The sequence below is a fragment of the Clupea harengus genome, chromosome 18, assembly GCF_900700415.2.
Source record: "Clupea harengus chromosome 18, Ch_v2.0.2, whole genome shotgun sequence".
Lineage (NCBI taxonomy): Eukaryota > Metazoa > Chordata > Actinopteri > Clupeiformes > Clupeidae > Clupea > Clupea harengus.
Genome location: NC_045169.1, coordinates 14,131,606 through 14,139,105, shown reverse-complemented (window position 1 = coordinate 14,139,105; position 7,500 = coordinate 14,131,606). Strand labels below are relative to the sequence as shown.

General features: G+C 44.0%; 1 protein-coding gene across 2 annotated transcripts in view; it reads left to right on the top strand.

Annotated features, from left to right (window-relative positions):
- LOC105908814 (calsequestrin-1) overlaps nucleotides 1-7,500 on the top strand; it is a 31,074-nt gene that overhangs the window by 585 nt on the left and 22,989 nt on the right. The gene's annotated exons all lie outside the window — the stretch shown is intronic.

Here is a 7,500-nt window from a genome sequence, read left to right as displayed (position 1 = left end):
GGGGTTTAGGGGGGTTGAGGGCTGGAGAGGGGGCCTTGGAGATGTGATGCTGGATTTGCTTAAAAATGGAAGGTCCAGAATAAGGTTCTCCGTCGGTTGCTAACGAAGGTGAGGAAAGCCAGACACAGAGTCTGCGAGTCCTCCTGAGTGTTTCAGGTCAATAATCATGGATTTGTTTATCGGAGCGAGTCAGAGTTAGAACAAATAAGTGGCCGTGGTGGGGAAGCATATGGATTTGTTGAATTGGGTTCTGATCCTCACGGTGGACTTCCACTTTCTGGGTCGGAGTTATTCCAACTCTGACTGGGAGGTTGTGGCGATGTCTTGACGATGACTGACGTCTGACTGGGAGGTTGTGGCGATGTCTTGACGATGACTGACGTCTGACTGGGAGGTTGTGGCGATGTCTTTACGTGACTGACGTCTGACTGGGAGGTTGTGGCGATGTCTTTACGACGTGTTTATCTCCACATGTGCCCCTGTTTCCTCTGTCTGCTTGAATCTCATGCGATGCAACCGTGTGATTCAGATGGGCTGTGTAACTCTAATAACATCATATAACTGTATATAACTTGGCAATCTTAAATTTGAGGGGAACAGTAGGGTAGAATGAAGGGAAGAAGATGTGCGTCGGTATGGAGGCATGTGTGTTGGCGTTGCAGTCGCAGTGTGGTTGTATTCAATTTGTTTTGCGTGACGTTCAGTGACGGCAGGACTCACTGCAGCTGAGTGTGGGCCAGATTCTGTGCTAGGGTCAGCTGTCTAGGTAGAGACGGGTCTAGGCAGATGGAAACGTTGCATCATTTTTTATAAAAGCAAAGAGCTTGGAGTCCTAGTTCACTCGCATCACTCGCAAGTTTTTTTTTTTCTTTTTCTTTTGAAATCCCCACAGGGGTTTAGAGCTTTCTGTGACACAAGCTGATATGCTTAATGCATCCTCCCTGTGTGTCTGTGCTGGGCTTTTTTTCTCTACTCTCTCAATTTAGGTTTTCGTCTCTGTCTACCAAATTCCATTTGGGTCTTTTTACTCTCACTGACACTCACACACACACACACGCACGCACACACACACACACACACATGCACACATGCACACACGCTTACACGCTCACACACACTCTCGCTCTTTCTCCCAGTTGAAGATTTCTGATCTCTCTCTGTCTCTCTCAGTTTAAGATTTCTGATCTCTCTCTCTCTTTCTTCCTCCATTTGCAGTATCTCCTCCTTTCATCTCTCACTCTCCTTTTACCTTTCATCTTTTTTTTACTCCATCTTGCTCTCTCTCTCTCTCTCACACACACACACACACACACACACACACACACACACACACACACACACACACACACACACACACACACACTGGATCTCTGTTAGGTGTTTAGCTCTTGCTGGTGTGCACAGCGGCGGTGTCCTCTTACAGGGGGTTGCAGTAAGTCACGTCCGTAAATAGGCCGGGACAGCCGAACGCTCGGACATCACGGCTAAAAGCACACAGGGGAGGTGACACACACACAACCCCTCTCTGTCTTTCTCTCTCTCTCTCTGTCTTTCTCTCTCTCTCCCTCTGTTGCTGTTTCTTTTTTGCTTGCTGTCTTTTCCTATCTTCCTCTCGCCAACTCATGACGGTGTAATTAAGCAAGCTTTATTGGCGTGACGGTAGTGCATATGGTGATGCCAAAGCTGTACAAGGCTGCCATTTCTCTGCTGAAGTAATGATATCTTGATTTGAACTTGTAAGAATGTCAAAGCTAGTTTAGTCAACTCATTTTTTCTTACTGTGTGCAGTAAACAATCAAAATTAGTGAAATTCACTGAAATTCCGTGATGAGCTCATAAAGTGCAGGATTCAGATGGATAACCCTCGAAAAGAAAGTGCAGAGTTGCTTCGTGACTTCATGTTCAGTGTGTCTCCTCTCTGTACACTGTCGCGTTCTGTACTATCTTGGCCTTTCTGCCATATATTATAATCACCCCCAGAATGCAACGCTCTTCAATGGAAACTGCATTGTTTTCTACAGTATAGTACTATTTTAGAGTTCAGAGTTTGGCTGTTTTCTGAAAGCATTCTGTCACAGTGTATGGACATCCACAGGAAGGCATTAGGGGAAGTAAGTGTGAAGGCATAAGACACATAGTAAGGAGAAAATGGACATTCATTGAGCAGAAGAGCTGTGGGTTAAAAAACATAGCCTTTGGCTACTATGCATTTCACAACACTAACGTCTATGGTTGATGAAATGCACCAATGGTTAAATGCACCAGTGGCATGGTGGCTTAAAAATAACAGAAAGCCAGTGAGGTCCATTTCGCTTCACAGATGAGTAGCACAAGATGGCCAATTCAATCCAGGCATATCTAATTACTGCCGCTTGGTCAGGCCACAGTCATTGAGGGCCTTTCAAGAATGTTCTAGGGGAAAAGAAAACGGCAAAACGACTGGTGTTTGAAAACAAATCAGGATGAACAGGCCACCATGATGGAAGATGTGATCACAGGGTTTCCAAGGACAGTCGAGAATTTTTTTCCCCCCCAGCTTTCAGTCATATCCTGAGCGATTTGCAAAAAGCTTGCCTGGATTTTTTCACCCCTTTTGATTGTGGAAATGTGATTTGTGCAAATGTAATATTCCACACCCAGACGACATAGAGGAAGCTACACAGACCTCAGCCAAACATTTTCATTCCATGAAGCAATCTGAATTACTGAAGCACAGAACGTTTCCACTGCACTGGCTGGCGAAAAAGTGAAAACAAACTAACATGAGTGTTTTCATGTGATTCTGACCCGATGAGAAGGAATGTGTTTGGGGAGCGGACCGAAGTGCAGTGTCGGCACCCAGCCAAACATGGAAATCTCACCAGAAAAAGTGAGTTTCCGTAGAAATTACCCAGACCCTCAAGTTTGAAACAAAATTGTTAATCATTAAAATCATTAATCCGATAAAGATGTGAATAAGAAGCACAAAACCTGCCAATGACAGCAGTCATTCATTTTACGCAGCAGTCAATATGAAGACATATCAGACCTCCGAACGTTGGGGTAGCCCATTAAAATCATCTGAACTGTGTGGAACATTCTGAGGAGCCGTATAATAAACAATCATTAATCCAGGCAGAAATGGGCTGGCACTGTTTTGATGATGGAGCCTTTAGCTTAGCAGCATCCTAAAAGAAGTTTGCTTATCTCAGTAACATGTTCAGGTTTAGGGGTCAGAGCGCAACAGGGGGGGGAGGGGATTAAAAGTGTAAGCCAATCAGAAAAATCACTGACAGCCGAGACAGATGGTTCCAACGCCAAGCAGTGAGTCTAAAAAGAATGAAAGATAGAGAGAAAGACTGGAAAAACTAGCATAGCCTATCGTTTTGAGACTGGGAGGGCAGAAAGACTGGAGGAGGGACATTGATACCTGCTGATGGTGGCATCATCTCTTGACCTCTGCATGGAGGGGTCAGGTATACTCGAGACACACACTCCGTAACTTCATGGCTCAACCATGCGTGCAATGCAACATAGAACTTGCAGAGACAAACCCATCTCTCACTTGCTTCTCTCTCTCTCTCTGGCTCTCTCTCTCTTAAGTTTGAAATACCAGGAAAGCTCTGCATTAAGGAGCCATTAATCATCATTAGTTAAGGCATTCATTATCAATAAAGAAGTACCCATAAACAACAGATGTTTATGTTTATATTGGACCTCACAGTCTGGCAGTGTTTACTAATGATTTAGAGTTACCATCCAAAATCTCTTAGATAAAATGACTAGTATAGGTCAGAATGAATATATATGAGCCATGAGCTAGCTGACACTAAGCAATACTAATCACTGTACAACTACAGTCAATGTTCATTGAAGGAACCGTAATGTATTAAGCAGCAGTACAATGTTGTGAGTTTGTGTTCCATGTCGTTTCTAAAGATATGACAGAGTACTGAGATTTAATCTGGATTTATTTAATGTCTTTGTGTGAAACTGTCATTTTAGTTACATTCCAGGTAAACAGCACTTGAACATCCTGGCGATAAATAGAAGCCTCATAACACACAGGTGCTTTTAAGTGCACCACACATTTTCACTGGGAATGGAATCAAATCAGCATTTTTGTTGATAAGATAAGATAAAATAAACCTTTATTAATCCCTGTAGGTAAATCCAGGTGTAGGAGCAGCAAGGAGAGTTACAGGTAAGAGTGGGTTACAAGATAATAAGAATAAAATATATAAATAAAATAAATAAGATAAGTACAACACTGAGCACACTGATACGGTTGTTTGTTGTAGCAGGTAAACAACACTTGAACATCCTGGTGATAAATAGAAGCAGGGTAATGCACAGGTGCTTTTAAGTGCATCACACATTCTCACTGGGTAGGGCGTCAAATCATAAAACAGTCTTTAGCCATTTTGTTGATAAGATAAGATAAACCTTAAAATTAAAAGATAAATTCAGGTGTAATAGCAGCAAGGAGAGTTACAGATAAGAGTGGGTTACAAGGTAATAGGAATAAAATATATAAATAAAATAAATAAGATAAGTACAACACTGAGCACACTAATAAGGTTGTTTGTTGTAGCAATATGTGAATTGTTGGCGAAATTCAATAGTGTACCAGCATCCAAGGACACCTGGCTCCCTTCTGTAGGGTGAATCACAGCCACTGATGTAATGAGCTTTCATCCTCTCTTTCCAGGGACGTGTTTTTGAAGCTTTTAATGTGATTTTCTCAGCAATTGAATGCTTGCGTCTGGGAAAGTGACCCTAATAGCAATGAGAAAACTCCCATGGTCTCGTCATCCCTCACGGAGAAAGTGTTGACAGAGTGGGTTGCAAAACAACCTCAGCCGAACATTTTCAACGTATCCAAAAAAGGAGCCAAGTAATTCAGTATGGTCTTATCTTATTATAGAACCTTCTGAAAAACCAGTGGCCTCTGTCGAATTATGAAAGAATCTTTGAAAAGGATGGTAATCCTCCTAAAATTTTAAGTCATGGATGTGTCAGATCAAAGACAGTTACATTATAGAACAGAAACCACGGGTTCAGATCCTTCACATGTCTCACCCAGCTCGCTGTCAAAACTGAACTTTGACCTTTGTCGCACAGTACATTCCGACAGGCATATCATTATCCTCCTCAGAGCTTGGGTGACATCTTTTCCCTTAATCCCCCATCCCCACCTCTCTCTCTCTCTCTCCCACTCACTCACTCTCCATATCTCTCTCTCTCTCTCTCTCTCTCCCACTCACTCACTCTCTCTCTCTCTCTCTCTCTCTCTCTCGCGCTCACTCATCTCTCGCTCTCTCTCTTTCCCTTTCTCTTCCCTGCTGTCTCGTTTTCCCACATCTCATTCATCATTGAAGCAATGCCACGCTTTCAAAAACAGCGAATGTGTGGAGAAACGCAGCTGTTGGTGACTAATAAACTGTTCAAACAACCAAACACCATGCATGCAGGCCTTTGGTAAAAGCCTTTCACTTCTGTCTCTGAGCAGCAGCGTCCCTCGGACAATACAGCTGTCTTACTCTGGCATGGTTTTGAGCACTCTGCCAGAGGACACATCTGTGATGATAAACACAGGGTGACAAACGTACCCATATTAAAATCATAAGGAGAAAACACATACAGGATCCACAAGCTTCTTCAGTGCTGAATCAGGGCCTGATCCTTTTCTAATCTGCCCAAAAGCCGCTATTCCTGATATTCTTGCATGTAACCTTTAATTCAATTACTTGGAGTGGTGTTTGGATGCTTGCCACCATTGCCACCATTGTGAACCAACTGACCGGTTTAACGGCACCTCAATGACAGTCGGAATTTCTACGGTTGGAATGTAGTGGAATACATTTGTGACATTACTGGTAGTTTGCACGGCTGACTAAGGTTTCAGTGCACTGAGCCGTCTGATTGGACGGCTGACTAAGGTTTCAGTACACTGAACCATCTGATTAGATGGCTGACTAAGGTGTCAGTGCATTGAGCTGTCTGATTATGAGAATGACACGGAGGGGACTGTTGACTGTTAGACTGATGTCAATCATGTGCAAATGTATACTGATTGTTTTATTTCCCAGGTGACACATAACTGATTATAGCTAACTAACTCCCCCGACCAGTCCCTCCATGCGTCACATGTTGCTGCAGACTGACTGCTCCAAAACACGCTCCTAGGCTTTTGGTCCTTTGGGTGTCTGTGTCCAACCCCCACAGATGGCTTTCCCATTCCCACCCAATGACGGAGTTTCTAGGAACACGCAAAGGCCTGGGTTTAGATTTTAAAGCGTCTGGGCCAAGTGCAGGGGTATGAAAACATTGAGGTGGTTCTGGGAGATGTCCAGCTGGAACCAGTGCCAAGGGGATCAGAGGGGACATTACTGCTGAACTACGATATATGATTCCCCAGGGGACAGTTGCCACATTCAACCGGTCACTTTTACGCTGCACTAGGCCAAAGTGCCGCACGATTTTGTATTCGACTGGGACTACACTTTCCGTCCAACACCCGATGTAAGCACTTCCTGCATGGAAGAAAACTAGTGTGCTGTTTAGTGCACCACGGTCACTTGATTAATCAAAATGGCCGGCGCGAACGTATCTATGTTAAAAGACAAACTCTGTCTCAGCCCCTCATCTCTCCTGCCCCCCCTCCCCTCCTCCCTCGGTTCCTCTCTCCCTCCCTCTCTCTTTCTCTCTCTTGCAGTCATTCCATTCAGAAATTTGAGGAGATTTATGTTCATGATCACGTGATCACGCTGTTGTGCACAGCCACGGGACTCTTTTCTATTTGACTAGTCGGGTTGAGTGGAGTAGGCGTGGCCTAAAGGTGCAGTACTATGGAGGCGCAGTGGAATAGGCCTAGTGTTAAAGAGGTAGAAATGGAAATTGGAACTACATTTCCCATGATTCTAGAGGCTTGTCGGCTGTCTGATGAATGTGGTGGATGGAACTGAACACAGATCCAACAGTAGAACTACGTGTACCATGATTCCCTGGTAGGGTTCCCGGCCACCAGGTCAGCGTTGTTACCAGCCATTTCAGTTTGCATGTTTGTTAACAATCTGAAAATCTGAATGTATAAACATTTCATGGCATTATTTACATATCGAGAGAATATGAGACCACAGCAGAAAAAGTGTATGCCGTGTCAATCTGGACCTGTCAGTCACGGTCGTGACGGGGCATAAGCCCTGCAAGAGATATGTTAATATCATGTAATCCAGTAAGGGTCTATTTTTTGCATCATCAGCACGTGTGTAGAGGTCAGTTTGCTAGCCCGCTGCAGTTTTCCACATGAGGCAAGGGCATCACATGTCTTTGCGGATTATTTATCAGGCTCGTTTCAAAATGGTGATCCACATCTTACGAGCCTGTGTGAAATTGTGAGGCGTATGTACAACAACAGCGAAAATGTAGCCATTATCCAAATCTCTGTTGCATTACATAGAGCTTACACCAGCCTCCACTAGGGCCACTGTAGCACTCTCCTCAGCACATGCCCATTGT